The following is a 16,683-nucleotide window of genomic DNA, read 5'->3' on the forward strand; positions in this document are numbered from 1 at the left end:
AGCCATTTTTTTGTTATTGACTTGGCAGTATGACTGAAAAGAGTGCCTACTCAACTTGAATAATTATCCTTTAGAATGTTGCTAGGTACGGTCGAGGCTGTCGTGTGTGAAATGTAGTGAAGTGTACTGTTGTGGAGGAAATATGGGGCTCGCAATAGCTGTAGCGCAGAATACCGTAAGCTGTGACGACTGTTGTCTGCGCCGCTCGCTGCTGACAAATAAGATAACTCTCGTTCTATCTGGATTGACCTTCGCCAATCAAACTCTCCCTACACCTTGATGAAGTCAAGGATTCCTATTCTCTCCTAGTCTAAGTATTGGCGTGGTACACTGGTCAGTTAACCAGTCCACTGCGATGCCACTCAAAAATTCGCTCGCAGGCATCTAACTATAACTCTGTCCATTCACACCGCACAGTAAGTGTGTTGGCCAACACAGTGAACAACGCTTAATCGCAAGGACTCAATATAGAGAGTCGCACTTCGATTTGCTCTCGACAGAGGTGCTCTCCCAGTGAAGTACTGAGGAGAGACTTGTTCCTTGCTCCAAGAGCGACAACGCGCCTCTCCATGCTAGACATGAAGGGGTATATCTTCTGGTCTCTTCCATTACTCCTTCAGCTCAAGGCGACAGAAATATTGTCTGCCAATCAGCATTGCTCTTCTAAAACTGGAGAATGACGTTTTGTTTAAGGCGACCAATCCCGAAATCTGTAGTATCGCCATTTGGCGTTTGCTGTCTCCCTGTGAAAATCTCTGAAACTGCGTGTTATGTGTAAAGAATGCATAGGCTGGCCGCTCCCACACAATGTAGCGGAATTTGCTTTTAAGCCCAACACGAGGTCATTCCTCCTTTCCCTCGGGCGAATGCTGTCCGCTCCACGGGCGGCCACCGACCGACGTAGATGGGTTGGGACTGGCCTCCTGGCGTGCGGTTGCCTCTCTCGAACTAAAAGCTCCTGTGACCGTCGTGTCTGGAATGTATGTGTGTACGCCAGCCTCGAGTATTTCAACCACGGTGCACACTTGCTATTTATTAGTTATTTGCATATCGTTTACATGAATTCATACAACATTGACTTTATCTTATCGAGTTTGTGTTCGAATGAAGCGTCTTGATGTGCGGATTATGATTGTGAGGGCGGAATATGTAAGCAATGAAGGCCAGGAGACCACGACGTCTTACAATACCTTCAAACATTGGCCGGTCACAGTGCTGTCGCGTCACTGACGTTTGTGTGAAGCGGCCTCAATGTTCGCTCTGATAGGACATTCACAGCACAGCGGTGATACGCTACTGAACGCTTATTGGCTGTCGAAGAATGCGTGACGTCAGGTGTGTCACGCTGAACTCGACCGCCATCGTTCCTAACTCAGACTGTAGCAACGAGCGCAGCGTGAGACGAGCAGCGCGACGTACTGCTCAGCAGATTTAACCGGAAGCGTTGATTGGCAGGCTCTGCTTCAAATGCACAATCAATCTACGCGAGACAGGGCTAAACTTCTCACTGCTGCAAAGGTCCTGTACGTATCTGTTTACTGTTCGCAAGTATTCCGAGATCAGACCACTCGACTGGGGTACAGAGGGTGGTCAAACACATGGTAATACCAGAAACACGACACATTACCAGGCGTTATACTGTGTAGGAGAACCGCTGGCACTTAGCTTCCAGTCGACTCAGAATCGATAAATACGGGTCCTGTGCGGTTTTCAGGAGAATATTATACCATTCATCCTGCAAAATAGTGGGATAATCAGGCAACGTTGTTGGAGGTGGATAGCGAACACGTTCCCTTCTCTCCAAACAAACCTGGCACTTCGTGTTTAGCAAAAGCTAACGATCAAGTTCAAAGATAATTTTTATAAATTCCACCTCTGACTTTAATATGCTTTCGAACTGTGTTGACATCACCATGTGTTGCTATTCCATGCTCGCCATTCAGTTTTTTTGTCGGAGCAGCACTATTCATAATTCGAATAATCAATTTGTCGCCTGTTTTTTACTTCTTCCTCGCAGCTTTCGCCTTTCAGAAGGCGCAGCATCTCTTTGTGTGTAGTCCCTCCATCGCCTCACGAAATACTTTGGCGAAACACAGGGTGCTTCAGGAAGTACGAGTTGCATTCAAGTTCTAAGGCCTCCGATTTTTTTCTCCGGACTGGAAAGAGATAGAAACATGCGCATTGTTTTAAAATGAGGCCGCGTTCATTGTCAATACGTCCCAGAGATGGCAGCACCGTACAGCAGATGGAATTTTACCGCCAGCGGCGAGAATGAGATCTGTTTTAAATACTTAAAATGGCGACGTTTTGCTTACTTGAACTGCATGCAATCATTCGTTTTCTGAATTTGCGTGGTGTGAAACCAATTGAAATTCATCGACAGTTGAAGGAGACATGTGGTGATGGAGTTATGGATGTGTCGAAAGTGCGTTCGTGGGTGCAACAGTTTAATGAAGGCAGAACATCGTGTGGCAACAAACCGAAACAACCTCAGGCTCGCACAAGCCGGTCTGACGACATGATCGAGAAAGTGGAGAGAATTGTTTTGGGGGATCGCCGAATGACTGTTGAACAGATCGCCTCCAGAGTTGGCATTTGTGTGGGTTCTGTGCACACAATCCTGCATGACGACCTGAAAATGCGAAAAGTGTCATCCAGGTGGGTGCCACGAATGCTGACGGACAACCACATGGCTGCCCGTGTGGCATGTTGCCAAGCAGTGTTGACGCGCAACGACAGCATGAATGGGACTTTCTTTTCGTCGGTTGTGACAGTGGATGAGACGTGGATGCCATTTTTCAATCCAGAAACAAAGCGCCAGTCAGCTCAATGGAAGCACACAGATTCACCGCCACCAAAAAAATTTCGGGTAACCGCCAGTGCTGAAAAAATGATGGTGTCCATGTTCTGGGACAGCGAGGACGTAATCCTTACCCATTGCCTTCCAAAGGGCACTACGGTAACAGGTGCATCCTACGAAAATGTTTTGAAGAACAAATTCCTTCCTGCACTGCAACAAAAACGTCCGGGAAGGGCTGCGCGTGTCCTGTTTCACCAAGACAACGCACCCACACATCGAGCTAACGTTACGCAACAGTTTCTTCGTGATAACAACTTTGAAGTGACTCCTCATGCTCCCTACTCACCTGACCTGGCTCCTGGTGACTTTTGGCTTTTTCCAACAATGAAAGACACTCTCCGTGGCCGCACATTCACCAGCCGTGCTGCTATTGCCTCAGTGATTTTCCAGTGGTCAAAACAGACTCCTAAAGAAACCTTCGCCGCTGCCATGGAATCATGGCGTCAGCGTCGTGAAAAATGTGTACGTCTGCAGGGCGATTACGTCGAGAAGTAACGCCAGTTTCATCGATTTTGGGTGAGTAGTTAATTAGAAAAAAAATCGGAGGCCTTAGAACTTGAATGCACCTCATACAGTAATTATTTTAGGAAGTACACTCCGTCGTCAGGCCACGAGTGGCCTACCGGGACCATCCGCCCGCCGTGTCATCCTCGGTTGAGGATGCGGATAAGAGGGGTGTGGGGTCAGCATACCGCTCTCCCGGTCGTAAGATGGTATTCTTGGCCGAAGCCGCTACTATTCGGTCTAGTAGCTCCTCAATTGGCATCACGAGGCTGAGTGCAACCCGAAAAATGGCAACAACAGCACATGGCAGCCGGGACGGTCACCCATCCAAGTGCCGACCACGCCCGACAGCGCTTAACTTCGGTGATCTCACGGGAACCGGTGTATCAACTGTGGCAAGGCCGTTGTCCATTTTAGGAAGTGACGAAGCATTCCATACAGTATGTGCCCGAGATTTATTGTTTGCAGAGATGTATCTCTCAGAACGTAGCCCAAACAAATACTCACAGCTTGTTTCAAGCAAAGGTAAGTGATTAAGTTCAAAGTCGATTCTTGAACATTTCCTTGAAGAAACATGACCATTTCTGCCGATTCAATTGTCGGGGATAATAGGATTAGACTATGCATCACCTGACGGCTAGAATGTGCACAGGTCCAGTCATGCTGGAATGACGTACACAAGTACAAGCCAAAAGAACCTTTTCCAACAATAGTGTAGGCTCGTTTTTAAGAAAAATCTAGATCACGGAGCTATGTAAGATTATGCGGAACACAATAGGCTCAATGAAGTAATTGTTTGTCAAATCACACAACACAATCACAGAGGAGCTTTCTTCAAAATGCGTTCTCACTGAGGTATTTGGGTTTTCTTCGGAACCATAACGTGGGTTTGGAGTGCTACTGACATAGTCATGGGTGTAAATGGCTTCATCAGTCAGCAGTGTGGATAACCAACACGCATACGAAAATACCATTTTGGCTTACGTACGACATACCTTACAGTAGGATCAGCCAACAAATCACAATAACAGTAAAAAAAATCAGTCTTGTGAACTGAAGCACAGATTCACAATTTGAAATTCAAAATAAAAATGGCAGTCGATAAATAAACCGACACAGCACATGGAGTGGCAATAAGCGAAATGAAAACTTGTCTGTGTAGTCATCTGTGTCTCTGCAATCAACGAGAACTGGACACGCATTATGGAATGTTTTGTTGTGTTAGCAGAAGAGCCAACACTGTGTTACGAAAGAAGGCCGAAATGCACGCGTTTTAGCTCACGCAGGCTGGCGTAAGGAGGGAAGAACTATACTGACGTGAGGTCTTGAACATGACAAGAAATGAGAATTCAGAAAGCGGACAGAATTAGTTTGATACTTAACTTTAATCCATTAATGATGAACGTCGATCTTGACGGTACATGAGTCACAATATTATCTGTTCAGAATACGAGGGCTATCCACAAAGTACATTACGTTTTGGAATTAAAAATAAATAAAGTATTGGAAATTTTTTCATTATATACAGATGAAAGCCACACTTAAATACTACTTTTCTACGTAGTTGCCATTTAAATTAAGGCACTTATCATAGCGATGGACGAGCTTGGAAATTCCTTCGTCGTAAAATTCGGCCGCCTGCGCCTTCAGCCACGTGGTTACCTGTTCTTGAAGCTGTGCGTCGTCATCAAAACGCAGCATAGCCAACCATTTCTTCATTGCTGGGAATAAGTGGAAGTCGCTCGGTGCTAGGTCGGGAGTGTACGGCGGATGAGCAAACAGCTCCCACTTAAAAGATTCGAGAACTTCACGAGTGGCATTTGCCGTGTGGGCCCGGGCGTTGTCGTGAATCAGCAAGTTCTTTGAGCCCAACTACCCCCTGCGCTTGTTTTTTATTGCTCTTCTGAGGTTGTGCAGAGTTTGGCAATACCTTTGAGAGTTTATTGTAGTGCCTCTTTCCAGGAAATCCACAAAAATCACACCTTTTCTGTCCCAAAAGAGGTAACCACGTGGTTCAAGGCGCAGGCGGCCGAATTTTACGACGAAGGAATTTCCAAGCTCGTCCATCGCTACGGTAAGTGCCTTAATTTAAATGGCAACTATGTAGAAAAGTAGTATTTGTGGCTTTCATCTGTATACAGGGTGATTCAAAAAGAATATCACAACTTTAAAAATGTGTATTTAATGAAAGAAACATAATATAACCTTCTGTTATACATCATTACAAAGAGTATTTAAAAAGGTTTTTTTTTCACTCAAAAACAAGTTCAGAGATGTTCAATATGGCCCCCTCCAGACACTCGAGCAATATCAACCCGATACTCCAACTCGTTCCACACTCTCTGTAGCATATCAGGCGTAACAGTTTGGATAGCTGCTGTTATTTCTCGTTTCAAATCATCAATGGTGGCTGGGAGAGGTGGCCGAAACACCATATCCTTAACATACCCCCATGCTAGCTCTGTGAATCGATTTTCCTGGGCTGCGAACAAATGCTTGCTGGATGCGTGCTACATTTTCATCACTCGTTCTCGGCCGTCCAGAACTTTTCCCTTTGCACAAACACCCATTCTCTGTAAACTGTTTATACCAACGTTTAATACACCACCTATCAGGAGGTTTAACACCATACTTCGTTCGAAATGCACGCTGAACAACTGTCGTCGATTCACTTCTGCCGTACTCAATAACACAAAAAGCTTTCTGTTGAGCGGTCGCCATCTTAGCATCAACTGACGCTGACGCCTAGTCAACAGCGCCTCAAGTGAACAAATGTACAACTAAATGAAACTTTATAGCACCCTTAATTCGCCGACAGATAGTGCTTAGCTCTGCCTTTTGTCGTTGCAGAGTTTTAAATTCCTAAAGTTGTGGTATTCTTTTTGAATTTGTATAATAAAAAAATTCCAATACTTTATTTATTTTTAATTGCAAAACGTAATGTACTTTGTGGATAGCCCTCGTACATTCTTCAAGATATAGCGCCTTGCTAGATCGTAGCAAATGACGTAGCTGAACGCTATGCTAAACTGTCGTCTCGGCAAATGAGAGCGCATGTAGACAGTGAACCATCGCTAGCAAATTCGGCTGTACAACTGAGGCGAGTGCTAGGGAGTCTCTCTAGACTGGACCTGCCGTGTGGCGGCCCTCGGTCTGCAATCACTGATAGTGGCGACACGCGGGTCCCACGTATACTAGCGGACCGCGGCCGATTTAAAGGCTACCACCTAGCAAGTGTGGTGTCTGGCGGTGACACCACATGTTTAGTTAGAATATTTGTGTCTCCTGCACCCAGTGTGGTGAAACATTTACTATTCCTGATTGAACAGTCCACGGGTGTACTGCCGGCTCAAAGTGTCCAACGGGCGATCTGCCACGTCGCCATCGTCAGGTGCCCCAGCAGACTGAGGGTGCGCGGCCCACCTGCAGCTCCTCCCACCACAAGCCACGGCTTGCACGGTCTGCGCCACGTCTGTGTGGTCGCGGAAACGCCAGACCAGCACCGGCGTCTGTGGTAGCGCTGATATGGCTGCCCTGTCCGCAGTGGACGCTAGATCGTTTTGTTGGCTGGGTTTTCTTCATTACACTCAGTGGTGACTCCCAAGCCGTCCTAAGATTATAGCGACAGTCTCGACATGTGACCGTTCCTGTTGTGAATTTCCATGTCCACTCTATCGACACCGTCCCAGCATTTGGAAGTCTGTGCCAAGGTCATGGTACATTCGTACTTTATCGCGTGATTCTCGGACAAATACTACTCTGCGACCGCTCCCTTGTTGAGACGCGCCAGTCGAGTGTGCCATTGGTGTTCTCAACAACGATCTTCAACAGTGCGCACTGTCTGTTCAATATACGTCTTCCTACAATCACACGGAATCTGGTACACGCCGGTCTTTCGCATACGGGGATCGTCTTTGACATGTTCCAGCAATGCTCGTGTTCTATTGGGCGGGATTCTCCTGTATGCGTTCGATTTTCCCCGATAGTTCACCACTGTACAGTCTAAAGGCAGTGGTTGCCTCTTCCTTCGTGGCTTCTTTCACCTTCATAGGTTGTACCGTTGCGGTGAGGCGGAGAGACCGCCTCATCTGTAATTCGGGATACCCATCCTTTCGACAGGGCAGACTCTCTGGATCTAAAATCGTGTGCCTCCTGTGTACTTGTGTTTTTAGCACCTCATTCCACTGCGACGGGTAATGGCATATCTCTGTATGCAAAAACAGGCCAGTATGCGTTTTCTTCCATCCACACTGTGGGCCGGGCTGCCATCACTTCCTCTGTTGAGCATGACGTCCAGGAATGGTAATCTTTCTTCTGCTTGGGTCTGCACAGTGAATTTGATGTTAGGATGTACTGCCATCAACTGTCCAATGTCGGTGTTGAAGAACACAGGTGAGGCCTAAAGCTTTGTGTTGTGCAGTCATCAAGGGTACACGACTGCGCCTTCAGCTCCGAAAGCCCATATCGATGATGTTTCGTTGAATGGTTGGCACACTGCCTTTTGCTGATGGCCCAGCATTGAAATCTGCGAAAGGATTGGACTTCCACAGGATCTTTTTCCGGCCACACCGATGTGGGATATTTGATGTTTCTCGATATTCACGGTACATACGAGATGGTCATACGAGAAAATCTCCACTTCATCGGTACCTTCGAGATTCCCATCCCTCGTGCGCCGACTGTAACACCACGTTCAAACTCACTTAACTCTTGCTGTCATTGTAGCACCAGTAACCGATCTAACAACTGCGCCAGACACTTGTTGTTTTGTGTAGGCGTTGCCGACTGCAGAGCCTTATTCTGCCTGTTTGCTTCTCTCTGTATTTGAACGCGCATGAGTATACCAATTTCTTTTGTGCTTCAGTGTATATAATGATCTAATAGAAAGTGTCAGATGGGATGACGTTGGTCTCGTGTGTTTCAGGTAGATGGGTGGTTTCGGTTCAGGCATTGTTTGTGAAGTCCGCTTGCAGTGCGGACAAGTGGGTGGGTTCCTTCAATTATCTGTCAGGTGTATGGGAGGCGTTGCTGACATCTAAAGGGCGAGTACTGGCTCGAGATGTTTCCACGAGTCGGTTCCTGCGCTAAATCAAGCCCCACGTTTGATGTGTGTGTTCGTTGCGTCAGGTGATTCTGAGAGTACTCGTACTAAAATGAGAGTCCATCATCAATGTGCCTTGTGCACATTGATTCCTGGTTGCCAGTTGAGTTCACTTTTGATTTCTTTGTCTGTGTTCTCTAAGTTAACTTTTTTGAGTACTGCTGTGAACGCTAGCGGTCGGCATGGAGGCTGAGGTTCTTTAGGCGGAGGGTTTGTAATGCTCCTTGCAATGGCATTTCCTCCGAAAGTGGGAATGTTTTGGAGGAGGAATGGGAACGAAACTAGGATCCTTACTTTTAATAATGATGAAATCTCTCCAGGGGATAAGTTGTTGGATTTGCATTAGTGGCATGTATCACTGAATGTGAGTTAGGAGTGTGTTTGGATTTAGAAATTTGGGGTCACATATGCTGAGAAAAATGGCTAGGGATGTACTCGGTTTTGCAGTTCTGGGATGATTTCGACGTTTACGTCGTCAGTATCTGGAAGAGTTAGCTTAATTCTTTAAGCTTCACCCTGACACTCACTGTTACTCGGCCGTTTGTTAGTTTTAGTGATATTTTTTGATTGGGAGTGGAATGGAGGTTTCGGGATGACTGTGGGGTAGGGAATGTTTACGTGCTAGTACTGGTGTACGCATCGTAGCTATTGTTGTGGCTGGCGATAACAGTACTGAGCGGCTACTGGCGCACTCTGCATTGTTGCCGGATGCATCCAAGACTGTGGCGAAGACGTCATTCAACATTGCGCCGTGTAGACTCCACAACAGCGCCTATCGTCCAAGATGGAAGTCATGACATCATCCAAGATGGCGGATTCTGGCGGGAAGATATCTCAATTGAGCTACCTCAACTAACCCAACCCCCTCCCCTTCTCTCCCGCCAAAAATGGAGGGAAGTTCAAATTCCATCAGGATAATGCATCACATGACGATTACCTCTACAAACCTAAGAAAATGGTGGGAAAAATAGTTCAATTATGCTACCCCCACTTATCTAAGCCATCCAACCGCCACCTCATCCTATGAACTTACGCCAAGTCTGAACTTTGGTGGGAAGATAGGTCAATTGAGGTATCTCTAATAACCTAATAAAATGGCAGAAAGATAGAGCAGTTGGACTACCTCCACTAACCTAAGTCATCTGACCGCCAACTCATCCTAGGAACTGGCGCATTTGAAATTTGAAGGGAAGATAGGTCAATTGGGCTATCTCTACTAACCTAATAAAATGGTGAGAAAATAGTTCAATTGGGCTACCCCCAATAACCTAAGTCATCTGACTGCTACCTCATCCTCTGAACTGGCACTAAGTTTGAATTTTGGTGGGAAGATAGGTCAATTGAGGTATCTCTATTAACCTAAGAAAACGATGGGAAAGAAAGGGCAGTTGGACTACCTCCACTAATCTAGGTCACCCGACCGCCATCTCCTCTTAGGGATTGGTGGGAGAATGACTCAGCCTGTGCTCAATTGCTGAAGAGAGGAAGGAGTGTATTTATTTTGGAACAATTTATTTAGTGATGGATTCTGAAAGCATATTTATCACAGTGATACAGAACACACGCTCTGACATGCCACATAGCGTACAGACCTGCAAACCACTCATAAATAATGCAATTAATTTAGGTTGAGAGAGCCAAACAACTCATAAATTGTCAAAATAATAATCCATCTAAAAGACTCTGCAAACATGCTCGTTAATTCTCAGCTGTTGAAATCATGCACTAGTCTTTATTTAAAAAATTTGAGGCACTATCACCATCCAGTGTGTTCGCCATGAGATCCAACTGACCTAGTACACAGTACCACCACCAGAGGCTGCTGTCGTCATTCCATGACGTAAACCAAGATGGCGGCCATGACGTCAGCTGATGATGCAAGTACCTTCATCCAAGATGGCGGGAAACAATGTATCCACCATGAGGTCTGGTCCTAGTACACAGTACAGCCACCAGAGAGCACTGTCGTCTGTTCTGTGAAGTAACCCAAGACGGGGGGGGGGGGGGGGGGGGGGGGAATGACGGGAAACAGTGTAGTCGCCACGATGTCTGGACCTAGTACACAATACTGTCACCAGAGGGCGCTGTCGTCTGTTCCGAAAAACCGAAAATGACTGTCTCGAGGGGGAAATGACAAACCCTGCGCTGGACTGTTGGAGAGAGAAAGGAGTGTACTTTATTTATTTTGGAACAACTTATTTAGGGATGGATTTTGAAGGATAGTATATTTATCACGTTGATACAAAACACACGCACTGATGTGCTTGGTGTCACGCCACACAGCCCACAGTCCTGTAAACTACACCTATATAGTGCTCAGCAGACACTCAAACAACTCCTAATTACCAAAATAATTTCGATACAGACCTGCAAACTCCTCCTAAATAATGCAATACACAGATGTGGAGGCACAAAATCAACTCTTAAACTTCCCAAATAATGCATCGCACAGCCTACAGACCTGTGCATAAAATAATGCAACAGAGATGTAAACAACGTACGCAGGCTCCACCCGCCACTCCCTGTCCACTGGACCCACAGGAGGCTTGCATCAGCCCACACGAAGTAACGCACCCGTCATCTGCCAAGCCATGCACAGGTGCCCCTTCAGGTCCCTCAAGCGTGAGGTGGTGGCATCTCCTTCACACTCGACAACTGTGAAATTCCTCTGGAAATACGTGATCACCTAGGCGCCATTGATGATGCGACCACACGGGGGTGAACACCTGTTTGCTGAGGTCAGATGCTCCAAGGTGAGCAGCAATGCATGTGTTCGCCACTGCTGGTGCGAACCCTCCACCTATGATCTGGTGAAAAGCTAACTGCCAAGTGATGCTGTGGAAATCCGTTCCAGAACAGCACAAGCTGCTTTCTCAATAGGGGTCTAAGGCACTGCAGTTCTGGACTGCGGTTGGTCACGGGAGAGGTTTGAGTCCTCCCTCGGGCATGGGTGTGTGTGTTTGTCTTTAGGATAATTTAGGTTAAGTAGTGTGTAAGCTTAGGGACTGATGATCTTAGCAGTTAAGTACCATAAGATTTAACAAACATTTTTTTCTCTCTCTAGCGATTCTAACAGGCCATGCATGACATGTGGCTGACGCATCGCCGCTTGCAGCTACATACCATTGAAAGTGAATCTAGTAATGTTCTCAATGAGAAACGCGAATCAATCAAGCACAGGCACCTACACTGCATGCATAGACATAATCATCATCCTAAGAAACCACCCTCATATATATTTTATGCCTGTTCTTACGACTAAATGTTATGGTTGCGGTCTCAACTGAATGACATTTTACAGTGAGAGAAGTATCGGAAATACCCCCTGTTGATGGCAGTGTCACTGGCTCTGGAACAGAAACATATGTACCATCGTTATCACTTTAGATACTCCGCCCTTTGCATATTTTGGAACACTTGTGAATGATACCACTGTGTCTTAGAAAGATAGGCGTAACCATCTTAAAAAACCTGATCGCAACAACTACTCTATGTTATTGTCACAAGCGCTCTTGGTTCTTCAGGCGCACACAAGTATCCATGTTAAAAGCTATACTTGCTTTATAAATCGAGGTATGACATTACCTCTGAATGAGATGGTTTTTTTGTCCAGACAAATACTGAGACGGTCATCGTTGGAGTGTATATCATCATACCATCAGTCCGGTTACACGTAGACCACGATGCAACTTCATGATAAAATCGTTGAATTTTGAAAGTGATTCGGCTAAGGAACGTGGTATGAAACTGCTATCTGCAAACTCTCTCACACCGCTAGATATTTCTATAGTATTTACAACATATTCTGTCTCGATACCATGTCAGAAGTTCTGCGATATATTCACTGAGTTACAAGGGATGAGTGATTGAGAAGGATCACAAACAGTAGTAGATGGTGTGCTGATTGAGGTGATAAGAAAATGTGCACTAGCTTTTCAGATCTCTAGTGTTACGCTATCCGATTAAAATGATGTCTGTGATTTGGAATTAAGTCCTTCCATTCAACCACATACCTGCATTGGATCCTATTGACCAGTCCTTTAATGATTACAAGCACTACTCAGTCATATTTCTGGCACTCTCGTATCTCTAAACGAGTCACCTTTCTCAAACCTGTCTGCTACACTAAAATTCCAACCAGCTTTTAGTCAGCCCCTACGCATCTCGCAACTGATCCCATTTCTACAGCTTTGCGCATGTGATGGTTCCAATTTAAGTCAGAACTAAGCAGAAGTCAGAGAAAGCCATATCCACCACCTACTGAAACCCATTTATAAACAGAACGACCTGAGTTAGTGCAACAAGACCGTGTTTTGACCATTCAGTGGAAATGTGTGCATTGTGGTGCATCTCCAAACCAGATACACATACTACAGTCCGAAGCAGATCCGCATCCATTCACATCTATCAGCCCAAAATGGTATCATCGTAATTTTGTACCATCCAACAGAAAGAAATCACGAACTACAAAAGCTCCACTAACTTCATCCAATATAGAACTCACCTAGGAACCGATGCTGGCACGCTGACGCACTGCTGTGGTGGGGGTCCAGGACAGATACAGAAATGTCACAATGCTTCCGAGAATAGCATTCCTCCTAGCATTCCTAATGGAGCAGCCCGTCCATGACTAAATTTACCCATCAAACTGCTGATGCTGTCAGTGTGGGACGATCCCATTAAATACACAGCTTTCGATCCACTACAGAGGTCAGTTTGAGGTTTCATCACCTGTGCTGTAGGAGGATGATCGTATCCCGTGGACTACACTGTAAATCGCAAGAGACGATTCCTGTGGCCCTGTCTCGTTGTTTGAAACATTATTTGTTTCTGCTGTATCACACTTTGTACATAACCATACATTTTGTTTTTTCTGCCACGACTTCGAGGTCCGTGTCACATTCTAAACTGACATTAAAACTTTCTGATCCATGGCCTCTCGCAGAAAACTGGATGTTGCACCATGTAAATCGTGTTATTACTGAGGCTGCCATAACACGCCACACACACACACACAAACACTGGATGATTTTAAATAAAAGAGAGTTAAAACATAAGCAAACTCGGTTTTTTTTTTTTTGCAGTGTTGTGGATGGTTTCCAAACTACAGCACAAAAGTAATTCATGAACTCTACATTTAAACTCATCTGACATAGTCACAGAAATAGTTAACTTTGTAAATTATAGGGATGATTTGGAATCTGTTACATCACAGACATCGGTATTCATTTGTGGATATATTAGTTTCCACTATTTGTTTCGAGTTCTCATGTAAAGATCTTCACAGTTGGGATAAGCGCTAAAGTTTCAAGTTTGCAGAGAAATAATTTCCAGTCTATATCTTCGGAATTATGTTTCGCGAGCGATCGGTAAGCTACTGCTGTGTGCTTGATATCGAGAAGTACCGTGAAAATAGAACTGTTCTTGTACTCCCAAAGTCTGGAGATGGGTGTAGAAAAGTAAGCAAGCAGGCAGGTCCGGACTAGAAACAGTAATGCATTTGTGCCGAGGGGAAGCGAGCCCGAATTTGTAGAACAGTTCTGAGAATGACTTCGATCCGCTGAGGGTGCTCTGGTAACCCGCTGGGCATGGATAGCTGCTGACCTTGCAGGGAAATACACTCCGGGAAATAGAAATAAGAACACCGTGAATTCATTGTCCCAGGAAGGGGAAACTTTATTGACACATTCCTGGGGTCAGATACATCACATGACCACACTGACAGAACCACAGGCACATAGACACAGGCAACAGAGCATGCACAATGTCGGCACTAGTACAGTGTATATCCACCTTTCGCAGCAATGCAGGCTGCTATTCTCCCATGGAGACGATCGTAGAGATGCTGGATGTAGTCCTGTGGAACGGCTTGCCATGCCATTTCCACCTGGCGCCTCAGTCGGACCAGCGTTCGTGCTGGACGTGCAGACCGCGTGAGACGACGCTTCATCCAGTCCCAAACATGCTCAATGGGGGACAGATCTGGAGATCTTGCTGGCCACGGTAGTTGACTTGCACCTTCTAGAGCACGTTGGGTGGCACGGGATACATGCGGACGTGCATTGTCCTGTTGGAACAGCAAGTTCCCTTGCCGGTCTAGGAATGGTAGAACGATGGGTTCGATGACGGTTTGGATGTACCGTGCACTATTCAGTGTCCCCCGACGATCACCAGTGGTGTACGGCCAGTGTAGGAGATCGCTCCCCACACCATGATGCCGGGTGTTGGCCCTGTGTGCCTCGGTCGTATGCAGTCCTGATTGTGGCGCTCACCTGCACGGCGCCAAACACGCATACGACCATCATTGGCACCAAGGCGGAAGCGACTCTCATCGCTGAAGACGACACGTCTCCATTCGTCCCTCCATTCACGCCTGTCGCGACACCTCTGGAGGCGGGCTGCACGATGTTGGGGCGTGAGCGGAAGACGGCCTAACGGTGTGCGGGACCGTAGCCCAGCTTCATGGAGACGGTTGCGAATGGTCCTCGCCGATACCCCAGGAGTAACAGTGTCCCTAATTTGCTGGGAAGTGGCGGTGCGGTCCCCTACGGCACTGCGTAGGATTCTACGGTCTTGGCGTGCATCCGTGCGTCGCTGCGGTCCGGTCCCAGGTCGACGGGCACGTGCACCTTCCGCCGACCACTGTCGAACGCTTTTTCCAGGCTGACAGATTGCTCCCATTATCAACTGCAACGACAGAACTGCGTCTTCGTGCCTTTACCTTTCATAAAGCTAAACTGATCGTCATCTAACACATCCTCAATTTTCTTTTCCGTTCTTCTGTATATTATTCATGTCAGCAACTTGGATGCTTGGTTTATTAAACTGGTTGTGGGAAATTCTCATACTCGTCAGCTCTTCGGAATTGTGTAGATGATACTTTTTTTAAAGTTACATAGTGTATGGTCAGACTCATAGATTCTTCACAACAACGTGAATAGTCGCTTTATTCCCACTTCCCCTCAATGATTTTAGAAATTGTGATGGAATGTTATCCATCCCTTCTGCATTATTTGATCTTCAGTCTTCCAAAGCTCTTTTAAATTGTGATTCTAATACTAGATCCCCTATCTCTTCTAAATCAACACCTGTTTCTTCTTCTATCACATCAGACAAATCCTCCCCCTCATCGAGGCCTTCAATGTACTCTTCCCACCCATCCGCTCTCTCCTCTGCATTTAAAAGTGGAATTTCGTTCCATTCTTAATGCTAGTACCGTTTCTTTTAAATTCACCAAAAGTTGTTTTGCCTTTCAACATGCTGAGTCAGTCCTTCCGACAATCATTTCTTTTACAATTTCTTCACATTTTTCATACAGTCAATTCGTCTTTGTTTTCCTGATATTTATTCGATTCCTCAGAGATTTGCATTCCGTATTCCTAATTCACCTGAACATTTTTGCACTTCCTTCTTTCACAGATTAATTGAAGTATTTCTTGTGTTACCCATAGTTTCTTCGAAGTTACCTCCTTTGTACCTATGTTTTTCTTTCCAAATTCTGTAATTGTCCTTTATAGATATTCCATTCCTCTTCAACTGGACTGCTTACTGAGATATAGCTTATTGTAGTATCTATAGCCTTAGAGAACTTCAACGGTATCTCTTCATTCCTTAGTGCTTCCGTATCCCACTTCTTTGCGTACTGATTCTTCTTGACTAATCTCTTACACTTCAGCCGTCTTCATCATTACTACATTGTGATCTGAGTCTATATCTGCTCCTGAGTACGTCTTCGAATCCAGTATCTGATTTCGGAATCTCCGCCTGACCATCATGTAATCTAACTGAAATCTTCGCGTATCTCGCGGCGTTTCCCAAGTATACGTCCTCCTCTCGTGGCTCTTGAACAGAGTACTCTCTATTACTAGCTGAAGTTTGTTACAGAACTCAATTAGTCTTTCTTCTGAGTAATTCCTAGTACCAAGCCTATACTATCCCATAACCGTTTCTTCTTCTGCTTCCCCTAAAACCGTATTCCAGTCCCCCAGAGTATTAGACTTTCATCTCCCTTTACGTACTGAAGTACTCACTCAATATTCTCGTATACTATTCTCTATCTCTTCATCTTCAGCTTGCGACGTTAACGTGCGTACCTGAACTATCGTTGCTGGTGTTGGTTTGCTGCCGATTGTGATGAGAACAACCCTATCATTGAGCTGTTCACAGTAACATATTCTCAGCCCTACCTTCCTACTCATAACGAATCATAATCATGTTA

General features: G+C 45.7%; 1 pseudogene; it reads right to left on the bottom strand.

Moving 5' to 3' along the window:
• Positions 1-3,655: 3,655 nt before the first annotated feature.
• On the bottom strand, positions 3,656-3,773 carry LOC126102272 (5S ribosomal RNA; annotated as a pseudogene).
• Positions 3,774-16,683: the final 12,910 nt, after the last annotated feature.

The sequence above is a fragment of the Schistocerca cancellata genome, chromosome 9, assembly GCF_023864275.1.
Source record: "Schistocerca cancellata isolate TAMUIC-IGC-003103 chromosome 9, iqSchCanc2.1, whole genome shotgun sequence".
NCBI lineage: Eukaryota > Metazoa > Arthropoda > Insecta > Orthoptera > Acrididae > Schistocerca > Schistocerca cancellata.